Source organism: Panthera leo, chromosome E2, assembly GCF_018350215.1.
Source record: "Panthera leo isolate Ple1 chromosome E2, P.leo_Ple1_pat1.1, whole genome shotgun sequence".
NCBI classification, from domain to species: domain Eukaryota; kingdom Metazoa; phylum Chordata; class Mammalia; order Carnivora; family Felidae; genus Panthera; species Panthera leo.
In genome coordinates this window covers 26,212,577-26,239,776 of record NC_056693.1, presented here as the reverse complement: position 1 = coordinate 26,239,776, position 27,200 = coordinate 26,212,577, and the positions used below count along the sequence as shown (strand labels likewise).

General features: G+C 39.6%; 1 protein-coding gene across 10 annotated transcripts in view; it reads left to right on the top strand.

Moving 5' to 3' along the window:
- The first annotated feature begins 8,708 nt into the window (after positions 1–8,708).
- Positions 8,709–27,200, top strand: part of ABCC12 (ATP binding cassette subfamily C member 12) — a 95,832-nt gene continuing 77,340 nt past the window's right edge. For all 10 annotated transcript variants that reach the window (XM_042919784.1, XM_042919788.1, XM_042919787.1 and 7 more), the window contains exon 1: positions 8,709–8,872. The gene's annotated coding sequence lies outside the window, so the exon portion shown is untranslated. The remainder of the gene's footprint in view (positions 8,873–27,200) is intronic.

Sequence of the window (27,200 nt, the reverse complement as noted above, 5' to 3'; positions counted from 1 at the left end):
TTTTTAACTGATATGTTGAGTAATTTCATAGTAATGTGAAACTTTATTATGGTTTCTGGATCTGTGTGAAAAGTATTGCAAATGCTGTATTGATTTTGTAAAAAAAAAAAAAGAAAAAAAAAAGAAAAAGTTACATTGTCTATTCTGCTTTTTTGTTAAGCTAGTACTCCATTCAGCTGCAGGGAAGAGAGATTCCCTCAAACTGACTTCTGGAAAAGGGACTTCATTGGTTAATGTAATGGAAAGGTCCAGAGAAAGTTCTAGGTTGGGAGCCAGTACCTAAAAGACATCTGCCCTGTGAACTCTGCCTCTTCTTCTCTCAGCGATACTCTCCTTTTATGGCCTTACTCTTTGACCTTCTCTCTCCTCACGGTGGTAGCAAGGCTGCCAACAGCGCTAGCCTCACGTCCTACCAGCTTAGCACCCTGGAAAGAAGTTTCCCCAGATGATACCAGGAAAAGTTTCACGGCTAAATTTCATTGGGCCGACTTGGGCCATGTGCTCATCCTGAACAAGTCACATGCTAGGCTGCTAGATACAGTGACTGCTCAGGCCCAAGTCACATGTCCACACCTGGACCTGGGGATGGGGTCAGCTGCCCTGAATCATATGGACTGAGAATGGAGGGGGTTATTTCTCCCAAATAAATTTGGGGTGTTCTTACTACATGAAGGAGAAATGGATATAGAAGCTGGGCAGGCCCCAAATAGTATTTGTCTACCATGTTTATTTACTGATTAGAGCATAAATGGGTGGAAAAAGGGTTAGTTTATAATATGTGCCAACTGGAAAAAAGATTACTTATCTCCCCACTCCTCCAATAGCAAAGGTAATTATTTTCAACTTACCTCTAAGAGGAGCTCATTGGTGGGAGCAAAATGTTTCAAAGTATTTCCTTTTTGTTTTCAGATTATAGTGTTTGATTTTGTCAAAAGAAAAATTGACTCAGTAGGGGCACCTGGGTGGCTCAGTAGGTTAAATGTCCAACTTTGGCTCAGGTCATCATCTTGCAGTTCGTGGGTTTGAGCACCGCATTGGGCTCTGTGTTGACAACTTAGAGCCTGGAGCCTGCTTCAGATTCTGTGTCTACCTCTCTCTCTCTGCCCCTCCCCTGCTCACACTCTGTCTCTCTATCAAAAATAAATAAACATTAAAAAAGAAAAAGAAAGGTTGACTCAGTAAGCAATTATATCCTGCTCTGTTTCTTGCCCTGGGGTAGGTAGTGCGGGTGTAATGATGTCCCTTTGCTCATGGAATTTGGAATCTTATGAGAGTGAACAGTAAACAGATGGTTCCAGAACTGAGTGGCAGGAGGCGAGGACAAGGTTCAGGAGATGTGCAGAATTAGAGCAGGCTTTCGGGTAGAAGCAAGATTGTGGTTTGCTGAGACCTGAAAACTGAACAAACATTTGCTGGGGCAAGAAACAGTGTTCTAGGCGGAGAGGACAGCAAACAAATCCCCATGAGAAAGAACTGTGACAAGGTGATGCAATCTTTGGACCAGAGGACAAAGCTTGAGTCCCAGAGTTAGTGACACATACGCATCACCTTCTATTCCCTTCCTGGGGTTTTTAGGTAGCCCCTGCTTCTCTTTTTAAGGCCATTCCCAGGTGAGTGTCTTTTCTCTCTTAAAAATCCCTTTGCCCAGTTTATCCCTTTCGTCTCTGCCCTTGCCTTTATCTTCTTAGGCTCTGAAGAGTGCCTGGGAGCCCCTCCTGCTCCCCTCCATTGCAGTGCTGGGGTCACAGAGCTGCTCATCTGCAAGTTGAAAGTGACTCTATTCACCCTGCTCTGCCCCCTCCCAGAACTGCTATGGGGCAACTGCATGCACCACTTGTGAGAGGGAACTCCATAACCTGAGTGCCACTCTGCCATGCTACTTCCCTAACGCCAGATTTAGCAACCATATTTTCCTCAAGTTGGCCAGCAGATGGCAGACTCTTCCCAAAAATGAGAGGAGAGACTGCAGGTTTCAGATCTAGATCTACTGAAGTCCACCAGGGGAAGTGTGGACCCCTGAGGTAGAGCACAGAAGCAAGAGCCCATTTCCACTCTGTCTTCAGGGCCCCATCTTACCTTCCCCTGAAACAGCCTCTCTTCCTGGAATGGTTCTCAACCTTGGCTGAACATTGGAATGACCTAAGGAATCTTTAAAACACATGGGGCGCCTGGGTGGCTCAGTTGGTTAAGCGTCCGACTTCAGCTCAGGTCACGATCTCGCGGTCCATGAGTTCAAGCCTGGCGTCGGGCTCTGGGCTGATGGCTTAGAGCCTGGAGCCTGCTTCCGATTCTGTGTCTCCCTCTCTCTCTGCCCCTCCCCCGTTCATGCTCTGTTTCTCTCTGTCTCAAAAATAAATAAACATTAAAAAAAAATTTTAAAACACTGATGTCCACTTGAGGTTTTGATTCATTGATTTAGAATGGAGACTGAGACTGGGGATTTGTAAAGCTTTAGGAATTTAACGTGCCACAAAACTTGAGAACCACTGGCTCAAAGCAGCAATAAAACAGAGCTTTTTGAAAAATTATATGTGTATTTTAACAATATTGGTAATATTTTATTTTCTAAGCTGAGTGGTTAAGTATATGACTTTGTTACTGCTAGAACTGATACATGAATTCAGCAAAGTCAGGGTACAAAATCAATGTACAGAAATTTGTTGCATTTTTATACACCAATAATGATGCAACAGAAAGAGAAATGAAGAAACTGATCCCATTTACAATTGCACCAAGAACCATAAAATACCTAAGAACAAACTTAACCAAAGATGTAAAAGATCTGTATGCTGAAAGTTATAGAAAACTTATGAAGGAAATTGAAGAAGACACAAAGAAATGGAAAAACATTCCATGCTTATGGATTGGAAGAATAAATATTGTCAAAATGTCAATACTACCCAAAGCAATCTACACATTCAATGCAATCCCAATCAAAATTGTACTGGCATTCTTCTCAAAACTAGAACAAACAATCCTAAAATTTGTATGGAACCATAAAGACCCCAAAAAGCCAAAGAAATATTGAAGAAGAAAACCAAAGCAGGAGGCATCATAATCCCAGACATTAGCCTCTACTGCAAAGCCGTAATCATTAAGACAGTATGGTACTGGCACAAAACAGACACATAGACCAATGGAATAGTATAGAGAACTCAGAATTGGACCCACAAATGTATGGCTAACTAATCTTTGACAAAACAGGAAAGAGTATCCAATGGAAAAAAGTCTCTTTAGCAAATAGTGCTGGGAGAACTGGACAGCAATATGCAGAAGAATGAAACTAGACCACTTCCTTACACCATACACAACAATAAACTCAAAATGGTTGAAAGACCTAAATGTGAGATGGGAAACCATCAAAACCCTAGAGGAGAAATTGGGCAACAACCTGTTTGACCTCAGCTGCAGCAATTTCTTGCTCAACACATCTCCAAAGGCAAGGTAATTAAAAGCAAAAATGAACTATTGGGACCTCATCAAGATAAAAACTTCTGTACTGCAAAGGAAACAATCAACAAGACTGAAAGGCAACCAACAGAATGGGGACAGATATTTGCAAATGACATATTGGATAAAGTGTTAGTATCCAACATTTATAAACAACTTACTAACCTCAACACCCAAAACACAAATAATCCAGTGAAGAAATAGGCAAAATACATGAATAGACCCTTTTCCAAAGAAGACATCCAGACAGCTAAAAGACACATGAAAAGATGCTCAACGTCACTCATCATCAGGGAAATACAAATCAAAGCCACACTGAGATACCACCTCACACTGGTCAGAGTGGCTAAAATGAACAACTCAGGAAACTACAGATGCTGGCAAGGATGTGGAGAAACGGGAACCCTCCTCCACTGTTGGTGGGAATGCAAACTGGTGCAGCTGCTGTGGAAAACAGTGTGGAGCTCCCCAAAAAATTAAAAATAGAACTATCTTACAACCCAGCAATAGCGCTACTAGGAATTTACCCAAGGGATACAGGAGTGCTGATGCATAGGGGCACATGTACCCCAATGTTTATAGCAGCCAAATCATGGAGAGAGCCTAAATGCCCATCGACTCATGAATGGGTAAAGAAGATGCGGCTTATATATACAGTGGAATAGTACTTGGCAATGAGAAAGAATGAAATCCTGCCATTTGCAACAACATAGATGGAACTGGAAGGTATTATGCTCAGTGAAATAAGTCAACCAGAGAAAGACAGATATCATATGTTTTCACTCATATGTGGATCTTGAGAAACTTAGCAGAAGTCCATGGGGGAAGGGAGGGGGAAAAATAGATACAAACAGAGAGGGAGGGAAGCAAACCACAAGAGATTCTTAAAAACAGAGAACAAACTGAAGGTGGTTGGGGGTGGGGGAGAGGGAAAATAGGTGATGGGCATTGAGGAGGGCACTTGTTGGGATGAGCACTGGGTAAGCCAATTTGATAATAAATTATATTTAAAAAAGTATATGACTTTGTTTTCTTTAATTCTTAAATACATATTTTTGGGCATCTGAGCTATTTTGTAATAAAATTTTAATAAATTTTATAAATATATATTTATTTATATATATATATAAATTTAATAAAATTTTAGAAATTGCTATTTGATATTTCAGAAACAATGCAAAAATAATTGTCATGAGAGAATGTAGAACTTGGTTCCACTTCCTTATATTTATTTAATGGTTTGCTGTTATATGTATTTTCAATTACATCCCGGTGGAGAGGAGACCAGAGTATTTTTGGTGCCCAGGTTTTTTTTTCTTTAAATTTGAGTCCCTAATTAAATTAATTGATTGTTGTTTTAAGTTTTTATTTTAATTCCAGTTAGCATACAGTGTAATATTAGTTTTAGGTGTATAATATAGTGATGCAACACTCTCATACATTACCCCATGTTCATCATGACAAGTGTACTCCTTGATCCCCATCACCTATTTCCCCCGTACCCTCACCCACCTCCCCTTTGGTAACCATCAGTTTGTTCTCTGTAGTTAAGAGATAATAGCGTGGGCAGAGGATGGATGCACTGGTCCCTTTGCAGAAGTCCTAGTTCTGATAGCTGGTCTACCCTTACCGAGTTCTGGCCACCATTGCAGCAAGTGTGTGCAGTATCATGGCAAAACCATTTCTCATTACAGAGAAGAAAAGTACAATTTTCTGTTTCAAATGTTTATTTATTTTTGAGAGAGAGACAGAGCATGAGTAGGGGAGGGGCAGAGAGTGAGGGAGACACGGAATCTGAAGCAGGCTCCAGGCTCTGAGCTGTCAGCACAGAGCCTGACACGGGGCTTGAACTCACAGACTGTGAGATCATGACCTGAGCGGAAGTCAGATGCTCAACTGACTGAGCCACCCAGGCGCCCCAATTTTCTGTCTTAATAATGATATTTCTTGCCAGATCCTTGGTTCCTGAGAGCTTTGTAATCTGAGCTGAATTCTAGCAATGATTGTACCGATCCAGAAGCTTCTGTTCCAATATGAGGGCCCCAGTCCCATTTGGCACTCATTGAAATGCTCCCCACCTCTTCACCTCATGATCCTGGGGTTGTGCCTGGTTCATGATTTAGAGGTTACAGAGCATTACAGAGCATTCCACGGACATCATTTCCCACTAATGCATGCCATAAAGCTGTATACCATTAGAGATAGCTGAAAGTTTTCACTCTGATCTCCTTAATGGTTAGTGAGAGGAAGGAAAGATGTAGTACAAGATCTTCACAATTCAATCATTTAAAGAAAAAAAATTAAGTTGTTCACAATAAAGCCAAGTTTTCCTGGTCCGGAGAAGGAAGGGCCACCTTTCCCGTGTGTGGGCTTTTGTGTTCACAGGCTCAGCTCTGAGCCAAGGGGCTTGCTCAGGGCTTTAAGATCTAAGTGATGAAGCGGAGGCCAGAACTCCCGTTTTCTGCCCAAGAGCATGTTTCATCCTTTCTTGGGGAGCCTGTTCATGCGTTTCTGCTTCACTAACCTATGTTTGTTTGAAATGTCCATTCAAATTCTAAATTACTTCCCAGATTCATTTGACATCAACCTTGTCTGGTCTTCCTCCTATAACTCTTTCCTTAGTTCATAAGGCAAACAAACAAAAATAAAAAACCCAAACCCCTTCCTTTGTTGTGTACTTCCACTGGACAGATTCCAACAGTGACCCAGAAGATAGGATGCTTATTTCTCCTGAGATCCTGCTAACTAAAAAAAATTGTTATTCACAAATAATAGTTACCATGTATTGAGTGTTTACAATGGGTAAGACACTGTATTCAGCACTTTCCTTACATTACCTAATCTTCAATTAACTTACAATGCTTTGAAGTTAGTGTTCTCATTTTGTAGTTGGAGAAATTGAAATTTAGAGGTTTGAACTCAGATCTGATTCCAGAGTTTCTATTCTTAACCACTCTACTGACTATATAACACTATAACACTATACTGACTCTGTAACACCATGCATTGATTTCTGTGTGTATATCTATCAATCTATCAATCATCTATCATCTATCTATTATCTACCTATATCTGTATATACACCTATATGTATGTATATATTGTAAAAAATTATTTACAAAAATGTTTTTGAGGTTGATTGAGCTTATGTCTTTTATTGTTTATTGAAGACATGTTGATAAAGGTAGAATAGGGAGAATTTCAGACAGAGATTTGCTTTGGAATAAAGAGCTGGGGAAATTCTCAAGAGGAGTGTTTCTGAAGTTTTCCATCCAGCACCACCATTGGTATTTGGGCACACAGACTCCTGATACATGCATATATATTTATTTATAAATGATGTGCAGCATATGCGTGTATATCACTGTCCCATTATATTCATACACAAAAGTACCATTTTAATAATGACGCAGGGAGCCACCTGGGTAGCTCAGTAGGTTAAGCATCTGACTTCAGCTCAGGTCATGATTTCACGGCTTATGGGTTCAAGCCCCACTGAGCTGTCAGCACAGAGCCTGGAAACTGCTTCAGATTCTGTGTCTCCCTCTTTCTCTGCCCCTCCCCTCCCCTGCTCTCTCTCTCTAAGATGAATAAACACTAAAAATAAAAATGTATAATGATGCAGAAAAATATAGAAAGGATTTCTAATATTTCCTTCCTGTACTTCAAAGGGTTCTCCTGCCCCCCTCATCCCTGGGCGGGGGTGTCTATGCCCTGCTCAGTGGCTGGCCTTCTAGGGTGTATGCACTGCCTGGCACAGGGGCTTGTCTGCTCGTTTCTTCAGGCCCCCTTGGGCAGAGACTGCACACCCCCCTCCATCATTTCACTCTGTTGCCTGACAGGCCAAACAATCGTCTTTATGTAGTACCAAAATGCTGTGTCCCAGTAGAGATCCATCTCTGCCAGACCTTCTACGAACTTGGAGAAAAACCACTCATCAATCTGCAATGAACTTGACAGCATTCAAATCTGTTTGGAAATTGTGAAAGTAAGTCTAGGCTGTGTTTCGGAGACCTCCCGGGGTGGTTGTGAAGATCAAGTGATAAAAAGGAAGAACTTCATGACACACAAAGGGCTCTACAAATGTCAAGTGATATTATTAGCAGTGATTTGCATTTATGGAGGAAGGAATGGAGACAAACAAAAGGGAACATAGACCTGCACAAAGGGAGCCTCTGCAAGGCAGCCCAACCCCGAGGCCAGGGAACCTTCCTTGGGGATCTATTTTTCTACAGGGCAACCTGTGTACAGACCCTCCCCACTTCCCACCTCCCTTTTGGGCATGAAGTGAAGTACCCTGTTGGGGGGCGGCAGCCTCCTCTGAGAACTATATCCCAGGAGGTGGAGGAGCCAGAAACAGCCAGCAGGGGGAGGGATTGACCAGGATAAGAGTAGGAAGAGGCTTCTGGCAGGGTTGGAATACTATAGTAGAATGTGACATAAAATCCGTGGGAGTTAGGTGGAGGAAGTCTTCTAAGGTGTCTAAATGATTCTTAAAAATGAATCAAGATTTGTTATTTCTGAATTCAGAGATTTGCCTGCTCCCAGCCATTCCCTGGCCACCATGGAATCCTTCAGCCAGCTCTGAGCAAGGCCCCATGGCCAGGCACTTGAAGGATCTCAAGATGCTGGAAAAGACCTGCACTCCAGAGTTTGCAAAGCCACGAGTGAGATAAACAGGAAATTTCATATGTAAGAATCAGCAGTCAGTGTCAGTTTCTGACTTACTTTTCTTGTAATTCAAGAAAAAAAAAAAGAGGTCAAAACACCTTTTATGTTTGGTTAACTGAATGGAGAATACATGAATGAGATTTTCTTTGTTTTGAAGGTCAGATCCACGCCCCCCGCACCCCCCCATCTCTTGACCTCAGAGTTGCTTCACCTTTGCAGGAGCTCAGAGAGGGAAATGCATGCTTTTTGGGAGAGAGGTCCTGACTAGGAGTCAGGAGACTTGGCCTCTGGTCTCATCCTTGCTCTAGGCCAGTCATGGAAGGCCTCTATTCCTTATTCTCCTCACTTGTAGAATGGGGCTGGTGGGGGGCATTTTTTCTTTTATTGATACAAAGCTGTGATATGACAGGCTTGGAAGGGTGGCCTTGCAAGCACACTGCATGAACTTGGCCATCAGTGAAAGAGTAAGATGGGGCTACAAGTCCATCTGGGGAGGGGGCAGTGCCCTTTAACGTGAAAGAGGGAATGTTGGCCCCTCAGAGTTCCCTCCATAGGCATGGTGGGAGCGACAGTTGAATGGGGCAGTTGGAGAGGAGGGCTCCAGACAGGTGGGACAGGGAAGCCAAATCTAAAGTCTGTGGAAAGAAGAAGACTCAGACAACAGGCAGCAGGCAGTACCTGCTGAGCCTCATGACTTTGGACCCTTCCTCCTCATCCATTCCTCCTCAGGACGCTAGTGTTTCCTGCCCAGGTAAAACTTCTCTCTCTAGCAATCAGCCCTGGGTGCCCTTGTCTCCATCCCCAGGACTGGCTGTGGTGAGTGACACCACATCAAACTGTGGCTGCCCACGCAAGAATAAGCAGGGACCGAGGGCATCCCAGAGCAGAGGGGAGGCTTAGGGCTCTTCCATTTTTGGACCCCCCTGGTATGTAAAAGAAAAAGAAATGCCAAGCCAGGGTATCCAAATCTGTGATACACAAGAGCCTACACTGAATAAATGAAGTCTTTTAACACACCCATATACACACTGTATAGTGTGTAGTATTCACAATTTTATTACAGAATTTATTGTTTTAAAGAAACTTAAATTCATGGTGCATTCCTGTGTGGTTCAAACAGATCCAAAATGGGAGTTATCATTGTCCTTCCATGTTGTCAGAATATCTCTGTGACTGAATGGGAGACCTCACTTGGAAACATTATCACAGGCCACTGTATGGGGCTTTCTGGAAATGAGAAGCCTTGGGCAAAGCCCCTGCCCTCATTTCTGCACCCCAGGCTTTGCATCCTCTCACCCTTGTGTGCTTTCTTCTGCTCCCTCTCAATTTCCTTCCTCCTTCTCCCAATAGCAGTCCCTTCTCGGGGGTTTGGCTACCCACTTGGGTGCTGGGACAACTGGACAGAGTTTCTCCTCTGAGCTGGAGGCTGGTCAGGGCCTGGAGGAAGGGGCTATGGGAGCTGGGGAGAGGGCATGGGACCATTGGATCTTGGTAATTTTGGTGGCTTGAAATTAAGAATGGATTTATCAAGAAAGCCACAGGGGGCACAATCTCTTATCTTGGAAGGATTTTATGATTAACAGGGTATCTGCATTTGATTGATGCAGGGAGTCCTAAGGAAAGACTTCCATTATGGGCACCAAGGAAAACAGAATCCAGTTCTCAAACAAGAATAATTACTTGTTAATTTTCTGGGTTAGAGAGGCAGAAATGGAATTTAATTGAGCAAAGTGAGTAGGTGTGGAAAATATTGCTACTTGAAATGCCCTGTAGCTATCTTTCGCTCTCCCCCTTTGGAGAGCAAGGATAAGGAAAAATGAATCCACTATAAGGAAATTGCAGTGCCAATGTGAGGATAAAGGCAAAGTTCCCCAGATCCCTGGAGTCAGGGAGGCAATAAGGAGAGGTAGGGATTGCAGCAAACTAGAGCATGTCTGCCCTGCCAGAAAATGGTTGCTGCTGCTCAGTGTGAGGTGATTGTGGCCACACAAGCATACAGAGCTCTCTGATATTTTGTCAAAAGCCAGGGCCTTTTTTTTTTTTTATAATGGTACCTGCTAATTCAAATTCAGAAAAATTAAACTGTGCAGACCAAATAAAGCGGACCTGAAGTTGTATGTGGTCCATAACCCACCAGTTTGTGTCCCCTGCTCTAAATGGAGACCTTCCTGCTTCTGCCTTGTCAGGCCCATTGAGGTCAGGTTGGGGATGTCCTGCCAGAAAGCAGAGGGATGCACCAGGGACCTTTTCCCATCCCCTGCCAACCCTCAGATGCTCTGAGTGGAGAAAAGCTGCCAGGAACAGAGTCATGGTGGCTGCAGGGGCCCTGGCTCGGCCCGGTCTCTGCTCCTGTCAGCTCCTATCAGGGCCCACCCCCACCTTCTGGCTGCCAGCAAGCAGATTTGCCACTCCAGGCAGCTCCTCGCTCCTGGCAGAGGATAGCATGACAGACGGGGATAGAGACGTTAGCCAAAGCAGACTTCCTGATTTAAAAAGTCTCATTTTCCCTCTGGGGCTGCCAAATTTAGCAAGGTGCCATTCTTGCTGCAATGCTTCCAAGCCGTCTTAGGTAATCATAACTCCACATTCCCTGTGGAGTGCTCAAGGAAATTACCTCCCAGCACCAGTTTCCTACGCACTCTGATTACTTGAACAAGGCCAGGGAGGCCTGGTCTCCTGTGTTCGGCATCTTGGAGTCCGGAACCCTTAAGACAAGCTGATGACAGCTTGCTGTCAGGATTCTTTGCCTTTAGGAAAGTGAGAAAAATTATAAAGGTCATAGTAAGCATTCTCCATGGATGGTGAAGCCCACACTCTTAGGGAGAGGATCCTGATCATAGGGACTGGGGCCATTTAGTTTGGACAAGAGAGAAATTGCAGATGGGTTTCTGGGGGTGAGCAGAGAGAAACAGTGATTGTCCTCACGCATCTGAGGGCGCATAAAGAGACATAAATGTAGCCTGTGCGGCACCTGAGTGCAGAGCGACTGTTGGCAGGAAAATCACTTTCAGTTCCACAGAAAGAAAACAATTCATTCCCTTTAGGGCTATTTCTTTAAAAAAGGTTTAACTTTTGGTTTGAAATGATTTTAAACTACATAAAAATAACAATAATAACACTAAGAAATTCTAAATACCCTTCACTCCGAATTGCAAATTAACATTTTGCCACATTTGCTTTAACATTCTCTGTGCATAATTATTATTTTTCTGACACATTTGAGAGTAAATTGCAGACATTTTGCTCCATTATCTCTAAGTGCTTTAGTATATACTTCCTAAGAATAAGGATGTTCTCTTGCATAACCATAATTATCACAATTATTAATTGTCAAATTGTACAATTATCAACATCAGAAAATTTTACTTTGATATAATACTGCTATGTACCCTACAGTCCATATTCTACTTTCCCAAATTGTCCCAAAATAGTGTCCTTAATTTTTTCTTTTTGGTCCAGGATCCAATGCAGGGTTGTGTATTGCTTTTAGCTGTCATGTCTCTTCAGTTGCCATTAGTCTGGAATGTTTCCTCGCCTGTCTTTGTCTTTGATAATATGAACAGTTTTAAAGAGTGCAGGCCAGGGGTTTTGTAGAATGTTCCTTTGGGTTTGTCTGATAATTTCCTCATGACTAGATTCAGGCTGTTTGCTGAACTACACACGAGGGCCTTCTTGAGAAGTGACTAGGGTCTGTTGCCAAAGCTTGCTGAGTCATGGTCTGGTTGGCTGGAAGGAAATTCTCACTCAAGACACTGAGTTTTCTACAGCTAATGTCTTCTTGGATTCTTTTAATTCTTGGATTCTATGATTCTCTCTCCCCAAATAATTTCAATTGGGTTTCAGAACTTGTAGTGGGCTCTTTCTTCTCTATCAGCTACTCTGCTTTCTACCTCTGCTTTGCTCAGACTAACCTTCTGTGCAGCCCTCAGGGGACTGCAGGCAGGGGAAGTGGCCCAGAGGCAGTGGGAAGCCACATACAACTGGTCAGTGACCCAGCTTAGCTGTCATGCCCATATTGTGACAGCAACAGGAAGGATAGGAAGGCGCTAGAAAGACTCTGCATGCAAGACTATGCCCATGACCAGATTTCCCTCCTCCTGTCTCTCTGGCCAGAGCTGGATTACATTTATTCAAGGAGCCAAGGGCCTATCCAAGGATGAGAGGCCAGTTTTCTTTACTTTTCTCAGTTTGATCATCCCTGAGCATCCCCTTCCATTGTCTTCCTGAAGCAAATCTGGAAAAGCTGAGGGGTGGGGGCGGGGCATGATGCTTTGGGTAGAGGAAGCTGTGAAAGACTTTCCAGTACACTGACAAAGGGAAGGCCCTTAGGGTGGGAGGGGGGACTTTGCCCTGGGTTGGGTCTATGCAGGGGCCAGGAGACTGATGTCTAGGAAGAGATCTAGAGCACTTCACTGCTGTTCCCACCCTTGTCTCTCTTGACTCTTGCCAGAGCCCTTGCCCAATGGTGCCCTTAAGAGCTCTACTGTGCAGGTGCCACACACCCCATATCAGCTGGATGCCTCACCTGGGCTTTCTCTCAAACTCTCTTCCTTGCCTCTCCTCTCTTGTCTAGCCACCAAGCTCCAGTGTCACCTCCTGTAAGAGGTTCTCCCTAACTTCAGCCTCCTCCCACACTGTACTGATCTTTCCTTCCTCAGAACTTGGGTAGCACAGGTGGTCTGCATTACTCAGTGACACTGAACACAGACAGCCTGATTCCAGGGTTTACATTCTTTTTTTAATAATGTTTATTTATTTATTTTGAGAGACAGAGAAAGAGAGCATGGGGGAGGGGCTAGGGGAGAGAGAGAGAGAGAGAGAGAGAATCCCAAGCTGAGTGTAGAGCTTGATGTGGGGATCAATCTCATGACTGTGAGATCATGACCTGAAACAAAATCAAGAGTTGGGCCTCTTAATCAACTGAGTCACCCAGGTGACCCTCCAGGGTTTACACTCTTAAATATACAATTAAATATTACAATGTCATAGGGCAATCCCTGTATAACTTCCAGATCTCATTGCCACCAGATGTAGCCAACATCTTGAAATTGGTGTATATTTTCTCACTAATTTTAAAAAAGTAAACTATTTTTTAAGGACAACTTTAGGTTACAGAAAAGTTGTGAAAATAATATGGAGCATTCCCCTGTTTTTGCATCTTACATTAATGTTAATACCTTACATATGTGTTAAGATTAATGAACAAATATTGACATACCATTATTGACTAATATCCATACTTTATGTAGCTTTCCTTAGTTTTTTCCTAACGTTCCTTCCCCCCCCCCCCATGATCCTAGTTATCACATTTTCTTAGGCTCTTGGCTATGACATTGTCTCAGCTTTTCCTTGTTTTTTGATGAGCTTGACCGTTTTAAGTAGTACTGGTCAGGTATTTTGTAAAATGTCCCTCAGTTAGGATTTGTCTAATATTTTTCCTATGATTAGACTGGAATTATGGGTTTTGGGGAGGAAGACAACAGAGGTAAAGTGCCCTCCTCATCCCATCATATCAACATCCCAGTAGCAAAGAATACACCTAGTACCTGTATCTTAGTTTCTAATACTATTCTCCAATAAATGCAATCAGAGTTACTTGGAAGAGTGGAATTTTCCTACAAATATAATTATCAGTAAATGAATATATTGTTTTGCAAGTATGTGAACTTTTCACAAATGGTTATCAGAAGTATGTATTTTATTGCAATGCTTTTTCCCCTTTCAATTTATCACATGGAATATTCACATGGACTGATGTGTGGATTGACATTCATTTTTATTTTTTAATAGTAATATACAGTATTCATATTAAACAACACACCCATTTTCCTATTGATGAATATTCAAAATATTACAGAGATGCTACAAATATTTCTATAGAGGGGCCACTGAGATATTTTTGCATGAGGTTCTGTCTTCTGTGGATTGTTTGCTTGTGTTTTTCTAGATTGAAATTCAATGTTGACATTAGTGAATATGACTGAAAAGAGGCTAGCAGAGGTAGGAGAATTTGTAAGTACAATAAAAAGAAGCATACAAAGTTTGTGGCTACTCTGTATGGGATTCCTTGAATAGACAGAATTGGTTCTGACCATTTATATACCTAAGGAGGAGAATTGCTGGCTGTGTTAGTAAAATAATCTTGAACTTGATCAGATAATGCCAAATTGCTCTGCAAATTAATTATACAGTTTATACTCCTGTCAGCAGGGTTTAAGAGCTACTGTGATCCATATATATGCCAAGAGTTAAAATTTTCAGACTTTTAAATATTACTTATCTGAAGAATGAGAAGTAGCTTTTATTGTGATTGTGGCTTCAATACATACCTCCCTGATACTCAGAGATTGAGCATTTCTGTGCCTGTTTATTTGGCTCATTTGTGAATTGCTTATTTATGTCTTTATACTTAAAAACCATCTCTTGTAGGGAGCATATCATTGGGTCTTGCTTTTACCTCCAGTTTGACAATCTCTAGTTTTTAACTGAAGTGTTTACTCCATTTATATTTAATGTAAATATTGATGTGATTGGATTTAAGTCTATCAGCTTGCTATTTGTCTTCCACTTATCCCTCTGTTTTATATTCTTCCGTTTCTCTTTGCCTATCTTTTTGGGTTAATCTACTATTCAATGCTCCATTTTATTTCTTTTTTTTTTTTTTTAAACGTTTATTTATTTATTTTTGAGACAGAGAGAGACAGAGCATGAACGGGGGAGGGTCAGAGAGAGAGAGAGACACAGAATCGGAAGCAGGCTCCAGGCTCTGAGCCATCAGCCCAGAGCCCGACGCGGGGCTCGAACTCACGGACCATGAGATCGTGACCTGAGCTGAAGTCGGAGGCTTAACCAACTGAGCCACCCAGGCGCCCCTCCATTTTATTTCTTTGATTGAATTCTTAGCTTTAAGTCTTGGTTTTCTTTTTGTGTGTGTATGTTTTTCCCTATGGCTGACACTATGCTGTGGTTTACATTTTATGTGTGTTATTGTGTGCTTATTTCTCCCTTTCTGGGGAGGGGAGTTGTACCTCAGGCTTCTTTCATTCTTATCATTATTCATGCATGTATTCATTTCATTTTTCATTCCATAAATTTGTGTTAAACACCTACTATATACCAGGGACTGTCTAAGTGTTAGAAATGCAGCTGTAAACAAGACAAATGTGAAGCCCACAGTCTATTTGGGGAAATAGATAAGTAAGTAGGGGAGTTTTCCCAGAGGAGAAAATATCTGAATTGAGCCTTGAAGGCTGAGCAGGAATTGGTCAAGTTAAGGAAGGGATATTAGATTGTTCCAGGTTGTGGCAGTGGTGTATGCAAAGACCCAGAGGCAAAAGTAATTGGCAATTTGTTCAGACAGCAGTAAGACATGCAACATTGCTGGAATGTAGTGTTAGGTGGTGCAAATGGAAGGTGGACTGTGGAGTACAGTGCAGATTGACAAACATTCAGGGAGTTCCTATTTGAATTAGGAATTTAGAGTTGGATACATTGTTTTCATGTCATCAATATTCATTAATTGAATGATAGAAGAGATTTTGAGCAGAATTACTGGCTCCAAGACATCTACCCCCTCCGGTTGTTTATAATTCCAGTTTCCACTTTGGAAGATTGTCTTCTTGAGGTGAAGGCACTTTAATTTTCAAATTCTATTGTAAGAAAGAATATATTATTCCAGAGGAGGGATTTTTGTAATATAAGCAAGGGTTTTCTAGGCTTATTGGAAAAAAAAAGGCGTGTTAGTTTCTCTGTATCCAGAGTGCCCCAGATGAGACAGTGCCACTCATTTTAACCTTACTTTCCCATGGCTTTGTTGAGATATAACTGACATATAATACTACTTGCTGTATTATACATGTAGATGTGTACAACACGTGGATTTGATAGACTTTATTGTGAAATGACCACCACAGTAGCATTAGTTAACACCTCCATCACATCACATACTTACCATTTCTCTTTTGAAGTGAAAATGTTTAAAATGTACTCTCTTAGCAATTTTCAAGTATATAATACAGTATTGTTAACTATAATCACCATGCTGTACATTATATCCCCAGAATTTACTCATAACTAGAAATTTTTACCCTTTGAATGACATGTCTCTATTTCCTCTACCACCCAACCCCTAGCAACCACCATTCTACTCTCTATTACTATGAGTTCATCTTTTCTAGATTCTTCATATAAGTGGATATCATACAGTATTTTTCTTTCTCTGTCTGACTTCCTTCACTTAGCGTAATTCCTTCTAGGTCCATCTTTGTTGTCCCAGTTGGCAGGATGTCCTTCTTCCTCAAAGCTGAATAATGTTCCACTGTATATGTACACTACATCTTCTTAATCCATTCATCCATAAATGGACACTTGGGTTGTTTCCATATCTTGACTATTGAGAATGATGTTGCAATGGATGTGAAGGTACAGATATCTTTTCAGGATCTTGATTTCATTTCCTTTGGATATCTACTCAGAAGGGGGATTGCTGAATCATATGTCAATTTTATTGTACATTTTTTTTTTGAGGAGCCTCCATACTGTATTCCACAGTGGCTATACCAATTTACATTCTCACCAACAGTGTGGAAGAATTTTCTTTTCTCTATGTTTTTGCCAATACTTGTTATCTCTCGTCTTTTTCTTTTCTCTATGTTTTTGCCAACACTTGTTATCTCTAGTCTTTTTGTTTTTTTATTTTTATTTTTATTTTATTTTTATTTTTTTTCAGTATATGAAGTTTATTGTCAAATTGGTTTCCATACAACACCCAGTGCTCATCCCAAAAGGTGCCCTCCTCAATACCCATCACCCACCCTCCCCTCCCTCTCACCCCCCATCAACCCTCAGTTTGTTCTCAGTTTTTAAGAGTCTCTTATGCTTTGGCTCTCTTCCACTCTAACCTCTTTTTTTTTTTCCTTCCCCTCCCCCATGGGTTTCTGTTAAGTTTCTCAGGATCCACATAAGAGTGAAACCATATGGTATCTGTCTTTTTCTGTATGGCTTATTTCACTTAGCATTACACTCTCCAGTTCCATCCATGTTGCTACAAAGGGCCATATTTCATTCTTTCTCATTGCCACGTAGTATTCCATTGTGAATATAAACCACAATTTCTTTATCCATTCATCAGTTGATGGACATTTAGGCTCTTTCCATAATTTGGCTATTGTTGAGAGTGCTGCTATAAACATTGGAGTACAAGTGCTCCTATGCATCAGTACTCCTGTATCCCTTGGGTAAATTCCTAGCAGTGCTATTGCTGGATCATAGGGTAGGTCTATTTTTAATTTTTTGATGAACCTCCACACTGTTTTCCAGAGTGGCTGCACCAATTTGCATTCCCATCAACAGTGCAAGAGGGTTCCCGTTTCTCCACATCCTCTCCAGCATCTATAGTCTCCCGATTTGTTCATTTTGGCCACTCTGACTGGCGTGAGGTGATATCTGAGTGTGGTTTTGATTTGTATTTCCCTGATGAGGAGCGACGTTGAACATCTTTTCATGTGTCTGTTGGCCATCCGGATGTCTTCTTTAGAGAAGTGTCTATTCATGTTTTCTGCCCATTTCTTCACTGGGTTATTTGTTTTTTGGGTGTGGAGTTTGGTGAGCTCTTTATAGATTTTGGATACTAGCCCTTTGTCCGATATGTCATTTGCAAATATCTTTTCCCATTCCGTTGGTTGCCTTTTAGTTTTGTTGGTGGTTTCCTTTGCTGTGCAGAAGCTTTTTATCTTCATAAAGTCCCAGTAGTTCATTTTTGCTTTTAATTCCCTTGCCTTTGGGGATGTGTCAAGTAAGAAATTGCTACGGCTGAGGTCAGAGAGGTCTTTTCCTGCTTTCTCCTCTAGGATTTTGATGGTTTCCTGTCTCATATTCAGGTCCTTTATCCATTTTGAGTTTATTTTTGTGAATAGTGTGAGAAAGTGTTCTAGTTTCAATCTTCTGCATGTTGTTGTCCAGTTCTCCCAGCACCATTTGTTAAAGAGACTGTCTTTTTTCCATTGGATGTTCTTTCCTGCTTTGTCAAAGATGAGTTGGCCATACGTTTGTGGGTCTAGTTCTGGGGTTTCTATTCTATTCCATTGGTCTAAGTGTCTGTTTTTGTGCCAATACCATGCTGTCTTGATGATGACAGCTTTGTAGTAGAGGCTAAAGTCTGGGATTGTGATGCCTCCTGCTTTGGTCTTCTTCTTCAAAATTACTTTGGCTATTCGGGCCTTTTGTGGTTCCATATGAATTTTAAGACTGCTTGTTCTAGTTTCGAGAAGAATGCTGGTGCAATTTTGATTGGGATTGCATTGAATGGGTAGATAGCTTTGGGTAGTATTGACATTTTGACAATATTTATTCGTCCAATCCATGAGCAGGGAATGTTTTTCCATTTCTTTATATCTTCTTCAATTACCTTCATAAGCTTTCTACAGTTTTCAGCATACAGATCTTTTACATCTTTGGTTAGATTTATCCCTAGGTATTTTATGCTTCTTGGTGCAATTGTGAATGGGATCAGTTTCTTTATTGGTCTTTCTGTTGCTTCATTGTTAGTGTATAAGAATGCAACTGATTTCTGTACATTGATTTTGTATCCTGCAACTTTGCTAAATACATGTATCAGTTCTAGCAGACTTCTGGTGGAGTCTATCGGATTTTCCATGTATAATATCATGTCATTTGCAAAAAGCGAAAGCTTAACTTCATCTTTGCCAATTTTGATGCCTTTGATTTCCTTTTGTTGTCTGATTGCTGAGGCTAGAACTTCCAACACTATGTTAAACAACAGCTGTGAGAGTGGACATCCCTGTCATGTTCCTGATCTCAGGGAGAAAGCTCTCAGTTTTTCCCCATTGAGGATGATGTTAGCTGTGGGCTTTTAATAAATGGCTTTTATGATGTTTAAGTATGTTCCTTCTATCCCAACTTTCTCGAGGGTGTTTATTAAGAAAGGATGCTGAATTTTGTCAAAGACCTTTTCTGCATCGATTGACAGGGTCATATGGTTCTTATCTTTTCTTTTATTAATGTGATGTATCACGTTGATAGATTTGCGAATGTTGAACCAGCCCTGCATCCCAGGAATGAATCCCACTTGATCATGGTGAATAATTCTTTTTATATGAAAAACTGTTGAATTCGATTTGCTAGTATCTTATTGAGAATTTTTGCATCCATATTCATCAGGGATATTGGCCTGTACTTCTCTTTTTTTAATGGGCCTCTGTTTGGATTAGGAATCAAAGTAATACTGGCTTCATAGAATGAGTTTGGAACTTTTCCTTCCCTTTCTATTTTTTGGAATAGCTTGAGAAGGATAGGTATTATCTCTGCTTTAAACATCTGGTAGAACTCCCCTGGGAAGCCATGTGGTCCTGGACTCTTATTTGTCGGGAGATTTTTGATGACTGATTCAATTTCTTCGCTGGTTATGGGTCTGTTCAAGCTTTCTATTTCCTCCTGATTGAGTTTTGGAAGCTTGTGGGTGTTTAGGAATTTGTCCATTTCTTCCAGGTTGTCCCGTTTGTTGGCATATAATTTTTCATAGTATTCCCTGATAATTGCTTGTATCTCTGAGGGATTGGTTGTAATAATTCCATTGTCATTCATAATTTTATCTATTTGGGTCATCTCCCTTTTATTTTTGAGAAGGCTGGCTAGAGGTTTATCAATTTTGTTTATTTTTTCAAGATACCAACTCTTGGTTTCGTTGATCTGCTCTACAGTTTTTTTAGATTCTGTATTATTTATTTCTGCTCTGATCTTTATTATTTCTCTTCTTCTGCTGGGTTTAGGCTGTCTTTCTGTTCTGCTTCTATTTCCTTTAGGTGTGCTGTTAGATTTTGTATTTGGGATTTTTCTTGTTTCTTGAGATAGGCCTGGATTGCAATGTGTTTTCCTCTCAGGACTGCCTTCGCTGCATCCCAAAGCATTTGGATTGTTGTATTTTCATTTTCATTTGTTTCCATATATTTTTCAATTTCTTCTCTAATTGTCTGGTTGACCCATTCATTCTTTAGTAGGGTGTTCTTTAACTGCCATGCTTTTGGAGGCTTTCCAGACTTTTTCCTGTGGTTGATTTCAAGCTTCATAGCATTGTGGTCTGAAAGTATGCATGGTATGATTTCAATTCTTGTATACTTATGAAGGGCTGTTTTGTGACCCAGTATGTGATCTATCTTGGAGAATATTCCATGTGCACTCGAGAAGAAAGTATATTCTGTTGCTTTGGGATGCAGAGTTCTAAATATATCTGTCAAGTCCATCTGATCCAATGTATCATTCAGAGCCCTTGTTTCTTTATTGACCATGTGTCTAGATGATCTATCCATTTCTGCAAGTGGAGTGCTAAAATCCTCATCTTTTTGTTTTTAAAAAAATTTTTTTTGACATTTATTCATTTTTGAAAAGCAGAGAGAGACAGAGTGTGTATGGGAAAGGGGCCCAGAGAGAGGGAGACACAGAAACACAAGCAGGCTCCAGGCTATCAGTACAGAGCCAGATGCGGGGCTCGAACTCACAGACCGTGAGATCATGACCTGAGCCAAAGGCAGCCGCTTAACCGACTGAGCCACCCAGTCATCTTTTTGATAATAGCCGTTCTAACAGGTATGAAGTAATATCTTTTTGTGGTTTTGACCTGCATTTCCCTAACGATTAGTGATATTGAGCACCTTTTCATGTACTTTTAGGCCATTTGTATATCTTCTTTGCAGAAGTTTCTATTCAGTTCCTTTTCTCATTTTTAATCAGATTTTTCTGTTTGGGTTATTTTGATTTTGAGTTGTATGACTTCCTTATATGTTTTGTATATTAACTCTTTATCAAGGGGTGCCTGGCTGGCTCAGTCAGAAGAGAATGAGAGTCTTGATCTTGGGGTTGTGAGTTCAAGCCTCACATTAGATGTAGAGATTACTGAAAAAAAAATAAACTTAAAAAAAAGGGACTGAAGTTAACCCTTTATCAGATATGATTTGCAAATATTTTTCCCATTCTGTAGGTTGTATTTTCATTTTGTTGATTGTTTATTTTGCTGTATAGAATATTTTTAGTTTTATGTAGTTCCACTTATTTTTGCTTTTTATTTTGCTTGTGCTTCTGGTGTCACATCCAAAAGATAATTGCCAAGAGAAGGAAATTATCCCCCTGTTTACTTATAGGGACTTTATATTTTTAGTTCTTATGTTAAAGTCTTTAATCCATTTCAGGTTAATTTTTGTGAGTGGCATTAAAACAGGAGTCCAATTTTATTCTTTTGCATGTGATTATCCAGTTTTCCCAACACCATTTATTAAAGAGAATATCCTTTTCCCGTTGAGTATTCTTGGATCCATTGTCAAATATTAGTTGACTGTATTTTCAAGGGTTTATTTGTAATCTCTCAATTTTGTTCTATTGGTTTATGTGTCTATTTTTATGCCAGCACCATTGATTACTGTAGCTTTGTAGTATAGTTTGAAATCAGGAACTGTCATGCCACCAGCTCTGTTCTTCTTTCTTAGGATTGCTTTGACTATTCAAGGTCTTTTGTGATTTCATACAAATTTTAGAATTGTTTTTTCTATTTCTGTAAAAAAAATATCATTAGAATTTTGATGGGAATTGTGCCAAATCTATAGATAGCTTTAAGTAGTATGGATATTTTAATGATATTAATTTTTCTGATCCATGAACACAGGGTATCTTTCCATTTGTTTTTCTCTTCAATTTCTTTCCTCAAAGTGTTGTAGTTTTCAGTGTACAGTTCTTTCACTTCCTTTGTTAAGTTTAGCCATGAGTATTTTATTTTTTTTGAAGCTGTTGTGAATGAGATTGTTTTCTTTATTTCTTTTCAGATATTTTATTTTAGTATATAGAAACACAACTGATTTCTATATATTGATTTTGTATCCTGAAACTTTACTGAATTTGTTTAGTTCTAAGTTTTTCATTTAGTCTTTAGGATTTTCTATATATAAGATAATACCATCTGCAAGCAAAGACAGTTTTACACCTTTCTTTCCAATTTGTATATCCTTTATTTCCTTTTCTTACCTAATTGCTACGGCTAGGACTTGCAGTACTATGTTGAATAAAAGTGGTAAGAGTGAACATCTTTGTTTTGGTCCTGATTCTAGATGAAAACTTTTCAAACTTTCATCATTGAGTATAATGTTAGGTGTAGGCTTGTCATATATGCCTTTTATTATGTGACAGTATATTCTTTCTATATCCAATTGGTTGAGAGTGTTTTTTAATCATGAACACATGTTGTATTTTATCAACTGATTTTTCTGTATCTCTTAAGATGTACCTTAATGTATTAGATGCATTATTTCTCTGTATTTATTGAGATGATCATATGATTTTTATCTTTTATTCTATTAATGAAGTGTATCATATTTGTTGATTTGCATATGTTGAAGCATCCTTGCATCTCAGGGATAAATTCTACTTGATCATGGTATATGATTTCTTAATGTGTTGTTGGATTTAGTTTGCTAATATTTTGTTGACAATACTTGCATCTATATTCATTAGGGTATTGGCCTGTAGTTTTCTTGTTATGTCTTTATCTGGCTTTGCTATCAGGATTATGCTTGTCTCATAAAATGAGTTTGGGGATGTTTCCTCCTCTTCAATTTTTTTAGAAGAGTTTGAGAAGCTTTGGCATTAATTCTTCTGTAAATGTTTTGTAGAATTCGCTGGGGAAACAATTTGGTCTGGGATTTTCTTTTTTGGGGATAGTTTTGATTACTAGTTCAATCTTCTTATTGTATTGGTCTGTTCAGATTTTCTATTTCTTCATTATTAAGTCTTGGTAATTGTGTGTTTCTAGGAATTTATCAATTTCTTCTAGGTTATCCAATTTGTCGATGTACATTTGTTCTAATAGTCTCTTATGATCATTTATATCTCTGTGGTATCCGTTGCAATGTCTACTCTTTCTAATTTTATGAGTCTTCTCTTTTTTCTCTTAGTCTAGCTAAAGATTTGCCAGTTGTTTATTTTTTCAAAAAAAACCAGTTGTAGTTTCATTGATCTTTTCTACTGTTTTTCTAGTCTCTAGTTCATTTATTTCTGTTCTTTGTTTTATTTCCCTCTGCTAACTTTGGGCTTAGTTTGTTCTTCATTTTTTGGTTCACTGAAGTGTAAATTTAGGTTATTTATTTGAAACCTTTTATTTTTCTTAATGTAGGCATTTATCATTATAAACTTCCATTTGAGGACTACTTTTACTGCATCCCACAAATTTGGTATGTCATGTTTCCACTTTTATTTATTTCAAGATATTTTTAAAATTTTCCTTTTGATTTCTTCTTTGACTCATTGTCTGGTCAGAAATATGTTGTGTAATACACACATATTTGTGAACTTTCCATCTTTTTTTGTTATTGATTTCTAGTTCCATACCATTGTGGTCAGAAAAAATACTTGGTATGATTTCAATATTCTTAAATTTGCTAAGATTTGTTTTGTAACTTATCACGGTCTATCCTGGGGAATGTTGCACGTGTTCTTGAGAAGAAGAACACATGTTCTACTGTTGCTGGATAGAATTTTCTGTATATTTTTGTTAGGCCCACTTGGTCTAAAGTGTAGCTCAACTCTAGTGTTTCCTTATTGATTTTATGCCTGGATGATATAGCTAATGTTGAAAATGGAGTATTAAAGTCACCTACTAATATTTTATTATTAGTGTTTATTTAATATATTTAGGTTCTCCACCATTAAAAGATGTCTATAATTTATCAATCTATTTATCTATCATCTATGATTGTTATATATTCTTGATTACTTGATCCTTTTATCATTGTGTAGTGATTTTGTCTCTTGTTATGGTTTCTTTTTCTTAGAATCCATTTTGTTTGATATAAGTATAGCTACCCCTGCTGTCTTTTGGTTTCCACTTGCATGTTTCCATCCCTTCACTTTGAGCCTATGTGTATCTTTAAAGCTGAAGTGAGTCTGTTGTAGGCAGCATGTAGTTGGGTCTTATTTTTTTCATTCAGCCAGCCACTCTATGCCTTTTTATTGAAGGATTTAATCCCTTTGCATTTCACATGTTTATTGATACGTAAGGATTTATTAATGCCATCTTATTGTTTTCTGGCTGTTTTGTAGGTCCCCCATTCCTTTCTTCTTCTTTTGCTGCTTTCCATTGTGAATTGACGATTTTCATAGTGGTATGCTTTGATTCCCTTCTCTTTATTGAATCTGCTGTAGGTTTTGTGGTTACCTTAAGGCTTACATAAAGAAATTTATAGATATGATGGTCTATTTTAGGTTAACAACAACTTAATTTTGATTGCATACAAAAACTCTACCCTTTTACTCTCCCCCTTTTATGCTTCTGGTGTTACAACTTGTCTTTTTATATTGTTTACTTATTAAAAATTATTGTCTTTTAACCTTTATATTAGAATTGTTAACACACTACCATAATACAGTATTAGAGTATTCTGAATTTGACTGTATACTTACATTGTTGCATATTTTCATGTTACTAATTAGTGTCAGTGTGTTACATATTTTAATGTTACTAATTAGTGTCCTTTAACTTCAGCTTGAAGAATTTCTTTCAGTATTTCTTGTTAAGGCAGGTCTAGTGGTGATAAACTCCCTCAGCTTTTGTTTGCCTGGGAAAGTCTTTATCTCACTTTCATTTCTGAATGATAGTTTGCTGGTTAGAATATTCTTAGTTGGTAGTTTTATGTTTTTGTTTTTGTTTTTTTTCCCCCGGAACTTTGAATACATCATCCCACTCTCTTGGCCTGTAAGGTTTCTGCTGAGAAATCACTAATAGCCTTCATGGGATTCCCTCGTAAGTTAGAAGTTTCTTTTCTCTTGCTGTTGTTTGATCTGTGAAAATTTTATTCTAATGTGTGTTAGAAATTATCTTTTTGAGTTTGAGTTTCTTTGATGACCTATGAGCTTCATGAACTTGGCTATTCAAATCTCTACCTAGATTTGGGAAGTTCTAAGCCATTATTTCTTTAAATAAGTCTTCTGCCTCATTCTCCCTCTTTATTTCCTGAAACTCCAACAACTTGAAATTATTTCTTTCGATGGTATTCCATAGATCACATAAGCTTTCTTCACTCTTTTTAAATTCTTCTTTCTTTGTTCTCCTCTGACTGGAAAATTTCAAAGTTCTTGTCTTCTAACTTATAGATTCTTTCTGTTGTTGATACTCTCTATTACACTTTTCATTTTATTTACTGTATTCACTTTCATAATTTCTGTTTGGTTCTTTTAATAATTTCTGTCTCCTTTTGGGGTGCCTTTGTGGCTCAGTCAGTTAAGCATCTGACTTTGGCTCAGGTCATGATCTCAGGGTTTGTGAGTTTGAGTCCCATGTCAGACTCTGTGCTGACAGCTTGGAGCCTGGAGCCTGCTTCAGATTCTGTGTCTCCCTCTCTCTCTCTGTCCCTCCCCAGCTTGCACTCCGTCTGTCTCTCTTTCAAAAATAAACATGAAAAAAATAATTTCCCTCTTTTTTTTAAACTTCCCATTTTGTTCATGTATTGTTTTCCTGATTCATCTCAATTGTTTTTCTGTGTTTTCTTATAACTCATTGAAATTCCTTAAAACAGCTGTTGTCAATTCTTTATTGGGTTAATTGCAGATATACATCTCTTTGGGATCAGTTACTGAAAGATTATTGTTGTCCTTTAGTGGTGTCATGTTTCCGTGATTTTTTATGTTCCTTGAAGTTTTGCATTGCTGTTTTCACATTTGAAATATCAATTACCTCCTCCAATCTTTACTTACTGCTGTTGGGAGATAAATACATTCCATGATCCTTGCTAGGGAATCTAGGGCTTTCTCAGACCTTCTGTGGGTACACCTGATCCATCTTCTTGCTCTTTCTTGTGGCAGAATTCTTAAGCCTATATGCTTTCTTTCAATCTTGCAAAGCATCAGGTTGGGTGCTGACAGCCTCCCCTTTTGTTTTCCCAAAAGCGCAAGTTTGTGGTCTCTCCCTAGCCCATACATTTGGTGTGGTTTTCTGTGCATGCTCACTAGTTGTCTGTCAAAGCTTCCTTTCACTGCTGCCATTGGCAGCATGCACAGGGACCTGGCCACAGGATGGGTGTGTGTGTAGGTGAGGCATGTAGAATGCTGAGGGTGCCTGTGAACCAGTTGGAGGCATGTGTGAGTGACGTATCCCCAGCAACTCATGACAGGCTTCTTAATTTAGTCTCTAATGCAGTTAATAGGATTCATGTTCCTTTAATTCCCTCCAAGAGTCCTACTTGCCTCTCTCTTAGCCTTTTCTTGCCCTTATCATGTAGATCAAAATTTAGTCCTCTGAATGTGGTCAGAGAGAAATGGGGTTCTTTGTCAGTATCCTGCACAGCTGGATGCCAGCTTTGGAAGCCAGCTCTCACTTTACCATGAGAGAGAAATCATGGGCTGAAAAGATGTCTTTTGGCCCTAAGCTGTGCTGCCTTGGGGATGGGTGATGTGAATAAAGTCAAACTATTCCTCTTCCCCTCTCCAATTCATCCAAACTATTTGCTCCGATAGTATGTTGGAAATTCTCCACTGGGAACCTGAACTTCCCCAAAGGTTCTCTTGTCAATAGTGATTGTCTCAAGTGATATCTTCCAGGGACTCCTGGACCATGGCCAAGAGGGTTTGGAGCCAGGTCAGGGGACACTTCAGAGCACACAGCCAGGACCAAGGTCTGTACTTCCATTATCTGATACATGGCAGGGCAATACTCCTGTGTTTCTTGGCATATGGTGCTGGATCCCACAGCTCCCAGAAGGGCACTTTTGCTTGTAGATAGACACCAAATTGTTGTTAGGAGCAGGGGAGACACGAACAAAGGATATCTTATTCAGGCATGATACTAGTGTCACTACTACATATACTCCTGAGGAAGTCCCTTCCCTTCTTTGGGCCTCTGTTTCTTCTTCTGTACAATGAAAAGTTTGTAAAAGATTGAATCCAAGAACACTTCCAACTTTGTCATTGGTTTATCAGCCATTAAAACCTTGATGGGAATTGGTTTATTTGATGTTTCTAGCGATGAAACCTTCCCGAGAAAATTCATGGGACTAGGACCCCCATGTATATATAATAGTGAGGCCTCTGGT